The 16,103-nt window shown below is 43.6% G+C and overlaps 1 protein-coding gene across 3 annotated transcripts in view; it reads right to left on the bottom strand.

Annotated features, from left to right (window-relative positions):
- KIAA1958 (KIAA1958 ortholog) overlaps positions 1 to 12,383 on the bottom strand; it is a 66,861-nt gene extending 54,478 nt beyond the window's left edge. For all 3 annotated transcript variants that reach the window (XM_033174026.1, XM_033174027.1, XM_033174025.1), the window contains exon 1: positions 12,308 to 12,383. The gene's annotated coding sequence lies outside the window, so the exon portion shown is untranslated. The remainder of the gene's footprint in view (positions 1 to 12,307) is intronic.
- Positions 12,384 to 16,103: the final 3,720 nt, after the last annotated feature.

Raw genomic sequence — 16,103 nt, 5'->3', positions numbered from 1 at the left:
GGGGCCAACTCACATTTTGCTTAGTTCGTTGTACAAATAAAATAACATTGCAGTCCCAAAATATTTTCCTTTGAAGCTTCTCGGCTGCATTTTATATAGAGTTGTTTGCTCTTGTGAGAATTAATTACTGTTCCGTTTCAGTTTTATTGCCTCACACAGCGCAGCAACTGTTTGAAAATTCATGCTGTCTCTATTTATATACAACACAACCATAACTGCAGGTTAATTTTTTTTGGGGGGGGGGAAATAAGTTGCTTCGACGGTGTAATGGTATTAACAGAAGAGGACATTAATACTGGTGTTTTGCTTGTTTTTGTTTTTAAATCAGGAGACTGCTGTAGCAATACAGTATCACCAGCAGGTGATCTAATAAACAGTGAACCATTTTTATTATATATTTTTTTTCTTTCCAGTTTACAGCGTTTTAATGAAGGATTTCATTTTCCATTTGCTTAAGCCATAGCACAGCACCACATTCCTTCTAGTCATCTACCACCATTCTGCTACCGTTGGCAAGTCTTCTGGGGGAAAAGGTTGCTTTGCCAAGTATAGCATGGCAAGACTTCAGCTACAACTGCCTGCTCAACAGGTGCTGAACAGCCTGCAAACAGATTGACTGGTAAAGTGCATTCTGCCATCTGAAGAACACTGAAAAAGGCCCTGAGGATACACACAGTGAGCAATCACCTTTTTCAAACTGTTTTGGGGTGGTGTGTGGGGTGCAGATGAAGGCTGAAAGCCTGTGCACATTTCCAAGGGAGTCAGAACCATTGAATCCAGTAGGACTTTGCATCTGAATATACCAGTTTAAGGTAGCACTGCACATGTATCACCAAACACTACTACTCTTTCAATCCCTAGCAGAAAGGTTGGTTTTAATTTTTTTTTTTAAATAAACGGATCAAAGTTACATTGAACCTCAAAGAACCAATTTAGGGTTCATAATTGCACTAAAACAACAGGAAAAGTTTTGAGCCTGCCTTTGTGCAGAAAGGTAAAATAACACCTGTCCTGCTTCCGCTACCAAAATACACAGTATTCAGTTGATAGTGGCATCAGATGTCTGCTGAACATTTACATCAGATACAATAAATAATACACACCTAATGAAAAATAAAATCCATTTTATTCTGTGACTCATTTCTTGAGACTGCACAACACTCATTACTGTGTTACAAACTGAATGCAACTCATCTGACCAAACTCATAACTGGAGAGTGAATTAAACCAGTAATGCTATTATATGTGATGCATGTTTACCAGGTGCTGCCTCTTCAGTTTCCTCTCCTAAATGTCTGGAAGATGTAAAAGCAACAGAGTATACTATACCGCCTACCCTCAAATACTTTCCAGTAAATAATTGTAATGACGTGGAAACGATACGGTTGTTTTTCCTTTGCCAACCTCCTGGAAATCCTGTCCGAAGACAAAAAGAAACTGTTTCTTTACTAAATATATATTATAACTTGATTTCTGCTGCTCTGATGCTGTATGAAACGCTGTACATTACAATTATGTATGTGGAGAAAATGATATTGGTGAATTAGCTTTCAGAATTTACTATGCACTTTCACAGCTTGAGCGGGCAATTAAGGGCGAAGCAGAACAACATTTGAATAAAGTCACATGCTACAGCAATGCCAAACCCAGCACCTGTAACTGAAACTTGAGTGTTGTGTTGAGTTAATTCAGTATGAAAGTGTAACTTAACCTGATAATACAATGACTTATATACATTATAGCAGACACAGTCGTACCTTGGAAGTTGAACGGAATCCGTTCCGGAAGACCGTTAGACTTCCAAAACGTTTAGAAACCAAGGCTTGGCTTCCGATGGGCTGCAGGAAGCTCCTGCAGCCTATCGGAAGCTGCGTCGGATGTTCGAGTTCCAAAGAACATTTGCAAACCGGAACACTCACTTCTGGGTTTGTGGTGTTCGGGAGCCAAAACGTTCAACTCGCAAGGTGTTCGACTTCCAAGGTACAACTGTATACTATGAGAAAATCCCTTCTGGATCAGACCAAATAATGATCTAGTCTCAATATCCTATGTACCAAAGGGAAGAAAGAACCACGTCTTACAGCATACTTTGCTACTCTTCCTTACAACTTGCCAGCATACTGCTGTCATACTGCCCAGGTTAGTGTTACACCACATAAGCTTGAACTTCCACTAAGAGCAAATTCAGCTGGTGAGCGCCAGTAGTATTGTAGTCAAAAAGGGGCCACTGAGAAACAAGAAGATACCAACATGCTTGAATTAACCCTATGGTTTGTAAAAGTTCAAAAAAAAATGGTAGTTTGTTTCACTCAAAACAAACCACAAAGTGAAGCCAAAGATTGTTCTTGGGTTTCCAAGCATGCTATGGTTCACTTAAATGTGCAATGATGCCTGGTTCGGATCCAAACCCAGGGACCACAGTTTGTCACTCCTGTTCACAATATGTGAAGGGATAAAGTGGGAGCAATCTTCACATTCACAGTAAAGCATTGACTATGGTTTAAAACGATGTGCAAACTGGGTCACAAATTTAGTTCGCTTTCATCTCTTGCGACATTTCTGTTTTGCAGCATGGCAATATCACTGATTAAAAAAAAAAATACTTTCTGTCTGTCCAAAAGCTACATTCAGCCGAAACAACATAAATGGAATGATTCTGTTAGTAGCTGAGAGAACAGGTGGCAACAGAATTTGATATCTGTGCTTTTAAAAAACCCAATAGTTTACCTTTTTGGGGTCAACTAGCCAGTACAATCCTGGTTACTTGTCTAAGCAGGCTTTCTGGTCCTTGACCGTAATAAAGATTTTACTTACTTACTTACTTGTCTAAGCAGTGAAGTCCAAAAGGGTTTAGTTCCTTTTGAATTGCAAAGGATAACCTTATTTTGATTCATGTATTGCTTCAAGTAGGTGGCTTCTCGTTAAAATGCAGACAAAATTGAATTTCTCCCCACTCCCTAATTGCACTTATGCATTTTCCCACTCGTAGTTTTTAGGGGAAGACCTACACTGAGCAATTGGTATAGAAACAAAATACTGACTTGCCTCTGCACCTGCAGAGTATTACATGGGTAGGCAAACTAAGGCCTGCGGACGGTCCGGGAATCAGCGTGTTTTTACATGAGTAGAATGTGTCCTTTTATTTAAAATGCATCTCTGGGTTATCTGTGGGGCATAGGAATTTGTTCATTATTATTTTTTCAAAATATAGTCCGGCCCCCCACAAGGTCTGAGGGACAGTGGACCGGCCCCCTGCTGAAAAGGTTTGCTGACCCCTGTTCTATGATGTGCACACTGGCCAGACCCCTCCACTGCTGGCCATAGGTTTGCCAAGCATGAGAAGGAGCCCTCTGCACATTCTGATGTACACACCTAGAGCATTTCCACCAAGGGGAAGGGTTCCTGTTTGGCCCCAAATATGCCACATGGAGAATCTAGCAGTCACAAGTCACACAGCTGGTAGATACAAGTCCACTGCCCGCCTCAACATAAACAGAGGTGTTTATTTTAGTTTGCCTGTTGAAGAGGCAATGTTGTCATTTGTCTGCACCTCGTATTAGCTGAAAGGTATCACTTTTCAGAGACAGGGAAAGTACCTTCCTGCCATTAGATCCCTTTTGGGGAACAACCAATCACCCCTGGCATATTGAGCAAACAATCTACTTAATAAAGTATGCTCACCCAGCAGATATAATAATACCATCTTTATAATACTAGCATTTCTGTTTGGCCTTGGCTTCTGATTAAATCGAACAGATTTTAACCGTCCTTCAGAAATTGTACATATGCACACAAGATGTGTCTGTAGAAGCAGGTGCAGCTTGCTGAAAAGGGCTCAATTAAAGTGTAACATGTTTCTTGTAAATTAAGACCCTGTTGAATAACAACCTCCCATACAAATGTTTCTGTTTCTGTATTAGAGCAAAGCTCTACTGCTGTCATGCGTAGCTGGTTCAGAAAACACAAGCTTGGCATAATGGAGTATTTGTCATGCCAAAGGGAAATATAAAAATAAAATTCCACTTTGTACATTATCCTGTGCCAGAGAGTTCTCTTTGATTGCACCCAGAAGGTGGCCAACCTTAATTTTCTGCAGATTGGTGTATTAGAATGCAATGCAATGCTTCGGAATAGTTTATTTAGCAAGATGCTAGCTGGAATGGAGGCATGGTGGGAAATGCAAACAAATTTGCAGCAGGGAGGAAACATGACATAACTACATATATTTTGTTGGAACTGCGTGGATTCCAAATGCTATGTCAGAGTGAAAAAGGTACTAAACCTATGGCAGTTCTGAACCCATACTAGGGCATTCCAACTCAATATAATTGCTTGCAAGCATATGAGCAAATATTCTTTCACCTTCGCTTTACAGAGGCAGTATAATTAGCTCCTGCCAAACAAGACATCTGTTATCCAATTTCATTCAGGATAAAGCTACTGATTTGGCATGCATTACTGAAACTTGGCTGGATGATAAGGAAGACCACATTTGGCCAACACAGTTCCAGTCAATATCCAACCCAGAACCATCACAGAGAAGGACGAGCAGGATATACCGTCATATCACCCTACAAAGATACTACCACTTTGCCAAGTTTCCAGTGCAAAAATGCAGCCAGTTCATCTGTGACTGTATGTGTGTCATTGTAAATCAGGGACAAGTTAGGAATTCTGACACAGATTGCTGATGAACTGATTATTGCCTAGTAAAGGCTCCCAAATCTTTGTAAGGATGGATGACTAATTTGGATGAACTCTGTCTCCTGAGACATAAAGATTCAATTGGTTGCCAGAACATTATGTGAAAGCAGCTTCCTGGTTATGTCAACAGCTGCTCTTTCAATAGCCTGGCTGACCTGCGGAATGAAAAACTCTCTTACCTAGGCACTTCTCTTGCATTCCTCTGCTTCTGGGTAAGTCCTTGGTCTACTAAGATGCTCAAGTAGATGGTAGAAAACTCTAACCTATACCAGGAGGAGGCAACATGATGCACGACTGCTTCACCATACCATGGCAATGGTGGTGGTAGGATCATTTCCCCCCCACACACACACTAATCACACACTCAGGGGGGGAAATGGATCTCAACTTGTGAGATATTGGCCTCTTTAGATGCACTTTTAAAAGCAGTACCAGTTGGCTTGCTCAGGCAGAGGTCACCCAAAGAGAGCAGACGAGATCACTCACTAGGAGAGTCCGAGGTCAGCTTTTCTGGGAAGCCGGGCGACCAGCATTGGCTTCTTCGGGCAGCTAGGCCCTGGTAGCCTCCCTGAGCAATCAAACTCCTCCCTTGGCCTCATCCCTCCTCTTCCTTTCATATTATGATTTCCAACCACACCTGCCTAGGACATGAGTACCAGTAGGTCTTTGCTTCTGAGAAGACTATTGCTCATGGAGCTATTCTCCCATGGCTCCAGGAATATGGTCAACTGTGCAAGCTAACAGCTCGCTGCCACTGCAACAGGTTAGCTGCTTCCTATGTCTTTCAGCCATCCATCTTATTTTGCTGCCCCCACCATGCGTCTTGGGCTATGTCAGGGAAGGGCTGGATAGCTTCTCTCTATGTACTTTCTCCACACTGTGTATCATTTTATTATCTCCTCTCTCTCTCTCTCTCTCACACACACACACAGTCCAACCATAAAGCCAAAAAAGCATAAACATTTCCCTGTATGCAAGGGGGTTAAAGCCTTGTATCATTTCAATTCACCTTTTCAAGCTGTACAATTTAATAACTTTTTTTGAGATGAAGCAATAGGAACTGTACACAATATTCCAAATGTTGTTGCACCATAGATTTATGTAAAGGCATTAAGGCAGCAACAGTTTTATTTGCAATCCCTTTCCTAATAATCCCTCGCATGGAATTTGCTTCTTCACCCACCCACTGCCACACAATGAGTTGACATTTTCATTCAGTTATCCACCACTGAACTCACTGGGGTTAACTTCTCAGTAAAAGCACATAGGATCAAATTGCACATAGAAACTGAATCCAATGAATTATGAGCTTATTGTACTGCAGGCTTAGGGCGCATGAGCAGTACATATTATGTATGAGCTTATACCTTTAGATGCAAGATCTCTCAAGCGGAATAAATATTTTGCATTATTTACGCAGGAACTTTTATACAATACATCACTCTGTATATACCAGAAATATAGTCCCGTAGGTGGAAGATTTCCATTTTTTCAGTATAATTTATCTTTGATAGCATGTGTTTGAATAGTCATATATAAACAAGACCTCGTACTCACTTCAAGACACAATTACTGAGCAAGGCAATATACACAGTTGCTAGCAGACTGAGCAACTCATTATGGAATCTGTGTAGTATATTAGTTACCAAGGAAACATACTTGAGCACAGATACATGATAATTTCTGCCTTACAGAATAATTCATTCAATATGGCTGGTTTCCTTTTTCCTTTTACCCACAAAAGAAAAAATCAACATTTTGGAACAAAGGTCAATGGAATTATGATTAAATAGCTGTGCCTCCAAGGTCATTTTATGAAAAGTTTGTCGGTTAACTTTGGGCCACTATTACATAGGTATTCTAAGATAGAGTGCAGAGTACAGTGTATTGTGCCAAGGATGCATGAAAAAAAAAGTTTTTTGTTTTTAATGTCTTATCTTTATGTTTTATTATGTTTCTGTATATACTGGAAGCCGCCTGGAGTGGCGGGGGAAACCCAGTCAAATGGGGAGGGTACAAATAATAAAATTATTATGGTTATATTGCTAATTTTTCTTATACTATTGGCACATGTCTCTAGAAAGGCTAACACTGCACGATGACTGTGTAGGGAAGGAGCTGATTTTGCCCTTTTCGCATTCATAGGAGACAGAAGGGTGCTGCAAGTTCATGCATCTTCTCCCATCTCAGGTCATTTTAGGATGATCTTTAAACAAAAGCAATGGAACCACTGCAGTCAAGAGGTGTCTCCTCCTTTGCATCTCTTTAGTCTTTCTCTTTAGCCAAATGCACATTGCTTTAGGGCAGAGAACTTTATTCAGGTTGTACAGGCATCCTTGTACAACATCACTGCAGACCTGATAGAGGGGTAAAGGTAAAGGGTCCCCTGACAATTAAGTCCAGTCGCAAACGACTCTGGGGTTGTGGAACTCATCTCGCTTTAAAGGCCGAGGGAGCCAGCGTTTGTCCGCTTCCGCAGACAGTTTTTCCGGGTCATGTGGCGAGCATGACTAAGCTGCTTCTGGCGAAACCAGAGAAGTGCACGGAAACACCGGTTACCTTCCCGCCGGAGCGGTACTTTATTTATCTATTGCACTTCGATGAGCTTTCAAACTGCTAAGTTGGCAGGAGCAGGGACCGAACAACGGGAGCTCACCCCGTTGTGGGGATTCGAACTGCCGACCTCCTGATCGGCAAGCCTGAGAGGCTCAGTGGTTTAACTTTATGTTTAAATAAAGATAACCCACAACGCCACCCGCGTCCCAACAGAGGGGTAGAAGAGCTATAAATAATGCCAATATATTTTGCATCGGGCAAACCAATGTGCCCCTTTGGTGTCAAATAGCACATGGATAGACAAGTCTAAAAAGCCCGGGACACAATTTTTTACAGCCCTCTGGCAGCTATGGTGGCTCATATACCAGAAGTAAGGCATTTAGCATTAACTATGGAAGTGTATACTTGATTCTCACCAAACTACACCGCCTAGAGCAAAAGACTCCTAGGAGTCTTAGCTTGGTCAGAATTGAGTACAAAATTCCAGAGTTACTGGTAATGCTAAATACATTGATTCTTCTTCTTTTAAATAGTATTTTTCCCCACATAGAAATTTACATTTACTCAACAATCATACTCCAATTCAACAAAACTAATCACATCCCACTCATCTGGCATCAATGATTATAACCCAAATTACATACAATTGTGTTTTAAGGGTCTGTCTTATCTAATTGCATCCTCTCTGACATGTTTCTTAATATATCCTGCTACATTCTTATGACAAATCCAAGTTTGCTTTTGCATAAAGCAGGAAACTACTCTCAAAGACTGGATCCTGTCTTAGGCTCATTATGACTAGCATGTAATTAAATAGTGGGGGAAGCTATGGCAAGGCATCACATTACTATAACTTGTCAGCTTTCTGCTCAATTAAAATTTGCTCCATTACTCCTTTGAAGAAACTAATTAAAGTAACATCAAGAGGAATTTTTAAAGCAAACCATAATAAAATACATTTGATCACAACAACTTATGAAATGGTGGCAAAGTCAAGTGATTCTTCCAATCAAATCTGATACTATATTTAAAGACAGTGTCATTATATATTGTTTCATTTGTAACTATGTTGTGTATTTTGTGTTTTTTTTTAATATTATAAACCATCCTGTGATCCTTGGATGGAAGGTGGAATATAAATGTAATAAATAAAGAGATAACTAAAAATAACATATAATGTTGGAAGAGTTACACAAAGAGTTTTTGGTAGCCAAGATGGACATTTGGCAAATGGCTAGGCAATTATTTAAAGAATGTGTGTTCCATCACAAATACTTTGATAACTTTAGGTGAGCATTATTTCATATTGTGCTGTTTTACTTGGACTTTCCATGAACCTTACATGTTTGTAATTTGAGAACTCATAAAAGGTCCCATCACTAGCCAAAAAGTAATCTAATTTCTAGCCATGCTAAACTTTAGTCTTCAGAAACAGAAGTCTAAACCAAAAACTGACATATAAGAGCTAAGCCAAACTTTTACGCTCCGAATGCCCTTTTCTGCCTGATGAAGAATTCAGTGAAACTCAAAATTCTAATATGTCTTTGGACAGGTTGGTTAATCTAATCAAAGACAGTATCTCACATGTTCTACAGCTATCTGTTCTTGGAAATAAGTATTGTGAGATATAGACGTAGTTACCAGAGTTTCAAATCAGTGATGCTGGAAGTTGGCTTGAAGAGCTGCTCAAAGCTTGGAGGAGCCAAGATGAGTTCAAATAAAAGAAACAACTGAATGTATACCCCTAGGTGTATGCCAAATGAAGAAAGTGTTCTACTTATCATGGAAGAATCTACTCAATGAGTTTGTCATATTCTTTTCCTGCCCTTCCTCCAAGGAAAACAGAGCAGCATGCATAATGTCCCCTTACATTATACTTGCAACAACCCTATTAGGGTGAGATGTAAGTCTTTTTCAGGCATTAATGTTTCCGTATTCAGTTAACATGTGAAGAGGGTTGTGAGAATGAATGCACTAGCTCTGTTGCCCTCCACAAGTTGGAGGAGGGTGAAGATCTGACATAAGGAGCCTCCTTGAGTACAACTGTCACCTGCTTCGGATCTTCACCAAGAGAGACAGTGATGCGGATTAGAGCAAGAGCATTCATCCCTGCCTTACTTACATGGAAACAAAATACCTGGAGAAGGTTATAGTGAATGGCCCAAGGTCATGCAGTGAACTTGATGGGGGCAGAGGGGTTGAATATGGGTCTCCTTGATGCTGGAATGTAACATTCTAGTGCAGTCGTACCTTGGATCTTGAACGCCTTGGCTCCCAAACAAATCAGCTCCCGAACGATTGAAACCCAGAAGTGAGTGTTCCGGTTTCCCAACGTTCTTTTGAAACTTGAATGTCCAACGGGGCTTCTGTGGCTTCTGATTGGCTGCAGGAGCTTCCTGCAGCCAATCAGAAGCTGCGCTTTGGCTTCCGAACATTTTGGAAGTCGAACGGACTTCCGGAACGGATTCCGTTCGACTTCTAAGGTACGACTAGTGACTCCATTTCTCGGTATAACATTTTGCCACACATTTCTTTCAGCTACTGTGCTTTAAGCAGAAAACAAAATCTCTTACATACCTGTTTGGTTAAGTTCCAGAAAGTGTCCCAAATAACAAGTCCATGGCTCATAAGATATTAAACAGCAACCAAAACAACGTAACTGTGACTTGCATACTTTTTTCTATTACTTATATTGTATATCTAGTTTTTAAAGTCTTGTCTCTTTGCAATTAGGGTGTAAGTATGACTTAACCATCAGTTCAGTAAGCAGCTTTACTTTTTATACTACACTTCAGAGCCTTATAATTTAAAGCAATACAGTTCTGTGAAATGCTGTACGCTTAAAGCCAATAAACAAACACATTAAACAGGATCCTGAATTTTAATCCAAAAGGATATACAGAACCAGTGCCAAAATGTAAATAAGACTCATACTTTTTTCCTTCAAAAACATACAAATATTTGTAGCCATGTAGAGCCCACAAGAATGAGAGCCAAAAAGTAGATGAAAATACATTTTTTTTAATCTACTCTTTTTCTTTCCTTACTAATGCAACCTTATTGTTAAGAGTCAATAGCAAGAGCTGATATAAAAACAACAAAGCTTACTGTGGAAACTTAAAGACAGATTTATTGTGCCATAAACTTTGTGGACAAGAGCCCATTTCACCAGAAACTCTGGGCAAAAGAGATGACTTCAGAGTTAGCAAAGGTGACTAAAATATGTGGATCTTGGGGGAAGGTGAAATTCTGCTAATCGGCTTTCATAGAAAGATATGAGAATATACTACAATACATGTTTACCAAGCTATCACTTTTCAGACTGAGGGCACTTCCTGACCGTTGCAATTCTCAGGTGGGATTCAATAATTTATCAGAAAACATATATCAGGCTATGTAGCTAAAGTTGATTTGGAGGTCTTGTACAACAAATCACTTCCCCAAATGGTCCAACTTCTTGCAACAAGGGAAGTGACAGGGAAATGCATTGGGAAGTGTAGTATAACACTTAATTGAGGCAACATCCTCTAACCTCCCCGCAAAACAAAGCAGAATGAATGCTCAATTAACAGCCACTTTTGCCCTAGTCCACCTGCAAACACTAACGCTCAGTTAATGCTTTGGATGCAACATATATTGTTCTGCAAGTGTTGATAACAAGCCATGGGGGTTGCCAGGATTTGGGGGGGGGGCAGAACCTCAGTTAGCTATGTATTTTTATTGATGGGGGGGGAAGCTGCCCCTGCCCCCCCTGCTATGCCCTCTTATAAGGAGAGTGGAAAAACATCCTAGGAGAAAACACCAGGGCCTCTGTTAACAGGGGTTTTGGTATTTGTCACTTGAATCTCACCTTAATTTGGGATGAAAAACTAACTGGAATTTAGAATTACTGAGAGAAGGGTGCTAATACTTTCCCATGCTCCCCTTCTATTGCAGGGAAAGTAAATGTGAAGCAGAGAGAGAGAGAGAGAGAGAGAGAGAGAGAGAGAGAGAGAAGGAAGGAAGGAAGGAAGGAAGGAAGGAAGGAAAGCATTTTCTCCCTTCAACTTCTTGCTGAGACTCCTAGCCTTTAGTTCTGCTAGCAGTGCCTGGCTTTGACTTCTGCCATGAACGCTGTAATTCTGCACATGCCTACTCAGATGTAAGCTTCAGGGAGTTCAATGTGTTTACAGAATTGTGCTTTAGAGGACTGTAATGGATGCATTTGCTACCAAAATCAACGAGGGACACCTTTCTACAGCCTTCCTACTGTTAGTGAACAAGCCGCAAGCAAACGTGCGACAACCGGCAAGAGGAACGCGCGCGAGAGAAAACTTCCAACCAACTATAGACTCTATAGAGGAATGTTGTAAATCACCCCCCCCCCCACACACACACACTTAACAAAGCAAAAAGCTTTTCCTTGTAACTCTTCTTGCCCCCCCCTCCCCTCCTTTCTGCTTCTCCTCCTTTTCGTCTTTTTAGGTCAAAGTAAAGAAAGGCTGGTTTCTGCACGACGAAATTCCAGGAACAGGGCATAACTATTCTCGCGTGCCAGTGCGGATCCGTATTAAACAGGTGAAGGGGATGAGCTCTTTCCGAGTGGGAAGAATCCTTCACCCACCTACCTGGGTGCAAGAGACGTTGAGTTCGTTAGCTCTTACTTCTGAGTAGGCATGTAAAGCAGGGCGCCGCTTGCCTCAAAGAGAGACATTTCATCCTCCTGCCCCTCCACACCTTGCCCCAGCTTTCTTACTAAATACTATATATAACATAGGATTGTTATATGAACCTGAAGATCATCTAGTCCAACCCGCTGCAACGAAGGAATACGCAGTTGTCCCATACGGGGATCGAACCTGCGACCTGGGCGTTATCAGCACCTTGCTCCAGCCAACTGCGCTACCCAGGCTGATAACGCGCACGCTAATAACTGGAGACCACCCCACGTTAGAAGCGCACCTGACCCTCCACTCCTCCGGCCACGTACAGCGACGCTTCCTCCCCGAACGCGCGCGGCCCCCGATCCACCCAACCCCGCAGAAAACGCGCTTTCCCCACGACACACCTGCCGGTCCTGCCTCGCGCGCTCCGTGCCCACTTCTGAATTCAGCCATCTCTCGACTCGCGTCTTCAAAACCTCTGCTTCCCCCCCCCCGCCCCTTCGCTAGAGGAGGAGGAGGAGGAAAGAGAGCCAAACGCTTCGTCCCTTTCATGCTCTAATAAACTTGCTCGCGCAATAAATGCCGTTCAATACAAGCCCCCTCGTTAAGTGCGGGGTCGAGGGCTAAAGCTTTCTAAAGAGGCCAACGCAGACACAGTGTCTGTCTGTCAGTCTGTCTGTTTATTTGGATTTTTTTTGGGGGGGGGGAGACGCTCCTCACACATATCGCCTTCTTCCTCCATTCAATAACTGCCCTATCTCTCGCACACACCCCTCACTCTCTCTCTCTCGTCTTAATGCCAGCCGTCTTCCCGCCCCCTCCCGCCAAAACGGCAGAACGAGAAGAAGACTTTCCCCCCTCTCAGGTCCCCTCAGTTGTCAAAAGTACTCCGGAGCGGCCAGCCCCCTTTCGCAATGTGCGCGCGCGAGAGAGAGAATAGAGCATATACGCGCCCCTTCCACTGACTCGCGCCATTTCGCTTCTGTTCAACCCCCCCCCCCAAGTCCCCAACTCCAACAATCCCCCCCGCCGCCGCCACGGCTCTGCTATCCACCTACCTGCACGTGCCTGTCCATAGGAATGCGGGGCGCGCGTGTCGCGAGGGGCGGGGGGGAGCTGGTGCTCTAATCGTGATATTGAATGGCGCGGTTACGCTCCTCACCGTCATATATTGTTCGGACTAGGAAGGGGAGTGTGTTGTGTGTGTGTGTGTGCCTGAGGTGTCTTTCATCCCAGCGCTCGTTCTTCCTCCACCTCCTCCTCCTCACCTCAACACTGTGTGTGTGTGTGCGCGCGCGCGCGCGTGTGTATGTGCAGAAAGCTTTTCCTCCTCCTTCCCCCTCCCTCAGCGATATTATTAAACGCTCCGTGCGAGGAGAGAGTGCTCGTATCAGCTACCGGAAATCGAAGCCCTGGCCATAAATATACCACAGGAAGTCACACACACCCAGCCCGGTTACACACGCGTCGCCAGCCCCTGCCGCCGCCGCCTCCCGCTGCCCCAACACGCAGAAACACAGGCAGAGACCTCCATGCTATATCCCTGCCTCAAGCCCTCAGCTACAAAGAGGTGATGATGATGGATATCTAGGAACGGCGGAGAAGGCATCGCCGCCACCGTACTATATTGGGGCGTTTGTGTACCAAACCCCTGTTGTTGTTGTTGTTGTTGTTGTTGTTGTTGTTGTTACCCCGCCCATCTGGCTGGGTTTCTCCATCCTCTCTAGTATACAGCCATCTATAGGAGTACAGTCAGTCGATACACTTGGCGTCTCCACACAGCGTTAGTGCATACGGTGTAATATGCAACATCTGTCGGATCATTACATAGACGCCGAGCATGTAATATGTAATATATATATAAAGAGATACGCAAGCGAAAGCCAGTGCACGCATTTTCAAAGCCTTTTTATGAATGTGTAGCCGTGCCCCCCACCCGCCACATTTTTTTCCACACCCTGCTGAGAGGGAAGAGGGGAGAAGATGAAATAACATCGTTGCCATAACTAGTTCTGCCATAACTGTAAAATACACCCCTGTCACCGGTCTCGACAAATTTTCGCATCCTGTTAAAAACGGCAGAAACCCTGCAAGCGATTCTTTTTTTAAGGCGCTGATTTGCGCAGAGATGCGTAGCTAAATAAAGGCAGGCTGGACGTGTCGCGAATCCCAAAGCCCTGCTTTGAGAACGTGACCATTGCAAAATAATACGTGTCAGCACCGAGAGAGGGTGTCCTCCGCTTTCCAGGCACATATAACACGGCATATATGTGTGTTAAAATGCATGAATCATTCAGAGAGAGAGTCCAGAACGGGCGCTCTCCTCACCCTTTCCTCGTTTCCTTCATTTTGGATTCTTCTTCGGCGTTTATTCCATAGGATATCCTGGTCACAAACATTGCCATAATAAGTGTTCGCAGTTTCAAGGGACCGACTGTGAAGATTTGTAATATAGCACAAGAACATTACGCCTTTATTATCGTTGCTTTCCTGGGAGCGCCATCTCCCGCCTTCTCCCCCCTTCTCATAGCGCAGAGGGGCGCCTAATCTCCCTGAAGGGGGAGAGGGAGGAAGATGGAGGAGCGGGAGGGAGGGAGCGTTTTATTCAATGGCGAGGCAATAAGCAGCACGTTCAATACACAGTACTGTACAATGTCGAAGCAAATGTCCGCCTTCGGGGAAGGAGCCGGGGAAGAGCTCTCTGTGTGCACAAGTAGCACAGAAAGCAGCAGCAGGGGGGGGGGATATTTTCAATCACTAAAACGACAGATCTCTCGTTTGTCTCGTTGGTGGGAGGTTTGTATTGTTGTTGTTTGGGAACTAGGAAAAGTGTGGCGGGGGAGAGAGGGAGAGAGAGAGAGCGCCGAAGTGACGCGCTGGGCCCATGTCCTCCTCCGCCCCCAACCCAGTTGTTTCTAGATCAGGGGAGAGTATTTTCTGAGGCACGGCTGCAGCTTGCTGGAGCCCGTGGAAATTGCAGGAGATTTCTATAGCGTCAGACTCTCTCCACGCTTCGCAGCACGCATCTAAGGGCCAAACTGCACATTGTTGTGGGGGAAATTGGGGTTTGCTTTTGCAGCCCAACTCCCCACCAAAGGACTCAGTGTCGTCGTCGTCTTCCCCCCCCCCCCACGCCCCAGCCAGTTATCGGTCAGAGAGGAATGGGTGGCGGCAGGATCCAGGGAAAGCAAGGCAATCTTTACTGTTGCAACAGAGCTCCCCTCCTCGCCCCTTGCAAGGAGGCGAGGACCCAGAACAAAGGTGTGCAAGAACTTTTTAAGACTTTAGAAATTGCCTGGCCCCTTAGGCAAAGACTACCCAAAAAGCATCCTCCATACATCACAGAAAGAGGCAGTCTACAACAGAAATTTTGAGACAAAATAAAAAATAAAAAAATTCCTTCCAGTAGCACCTTAGAGACCAACTAAGTTTGTTCTTGGTATGAGCTTTCGTGTGCATGCACACTTCTTCAGATACCAAATTTGAGAGTGCTGCTTTTCTTCTATCTCCCAAGATCCCTGATAATGTTTTACTGGCTGCATTGCCTGGGCAGTCTAGCCGTTCTTTTGAGATGGTAAATACTTCAGTTCTTGAATCGAGGTCACAGGAATTGAAGGATTTGTAAGTGAAAGAACTATGGAGGGGGAAGGTTTCTCCAATATATTTCCTTCTGCAGGAGAAATATTTAGAGACATTACCGGTAATTAGGAGAGCCAGGTTGGCTCTTGGGACTGTTCTGTATGCTAAAATAAAGTGCAGTTTTTCTCGGGGGATATTTGCTGAATTTTGAAGGGTGAAGAATTGGTTTTCTGTGGAGTGTGTGTCTGCTATGTGTGTGCATGCTACAATTTTATAACAATGCGGTATTAAGTGCAACTTCCGGGTCATGTGGCCAGCATGACTAAGCCACTTCTGGTGAAACAGAGCAGCGTACGGAAACGCTGTTTATCTTCCCGCTGAAGCGGTACCTGTTTATCTACTTGCAATTTGACATGTTTTCGAACTGCTAGGGCAGGAGCAGGGACCAAGCAACGGGAGCTCACCCCGTCGTGGGGTTTCGAACTGCCGACCTTCTGATCGGCAAGCCCTAGGCTCTGTGGTTTAACCCACAGCACCACCCACGTCCCTAAAATTATCATAGATGAAAGCAAAATTATAATAGGTTCCTTTCAGTGCCAAGACAAGGCATATACCGGTATG

The sequence above is a fragment of the Lacerta agilis genome, chromosome 16, assembly GCF_009819535.1.
Source record: "Lacerta agilis isolate rLacAgi1 chromosome 16, rLacAgi1.pri, whole genome shotgun sequence".
Lineage (NCBI taxonomy): Eukaryota > Metazoa > Chordata > Lepidosauria > Squamata > Lacertidae > Lacerta > Lacerta agilis.
Note: the sequence above shows the minus strand (reverse complement) of the source record. Positions and strands in the feature narration are given on the sequence as shown.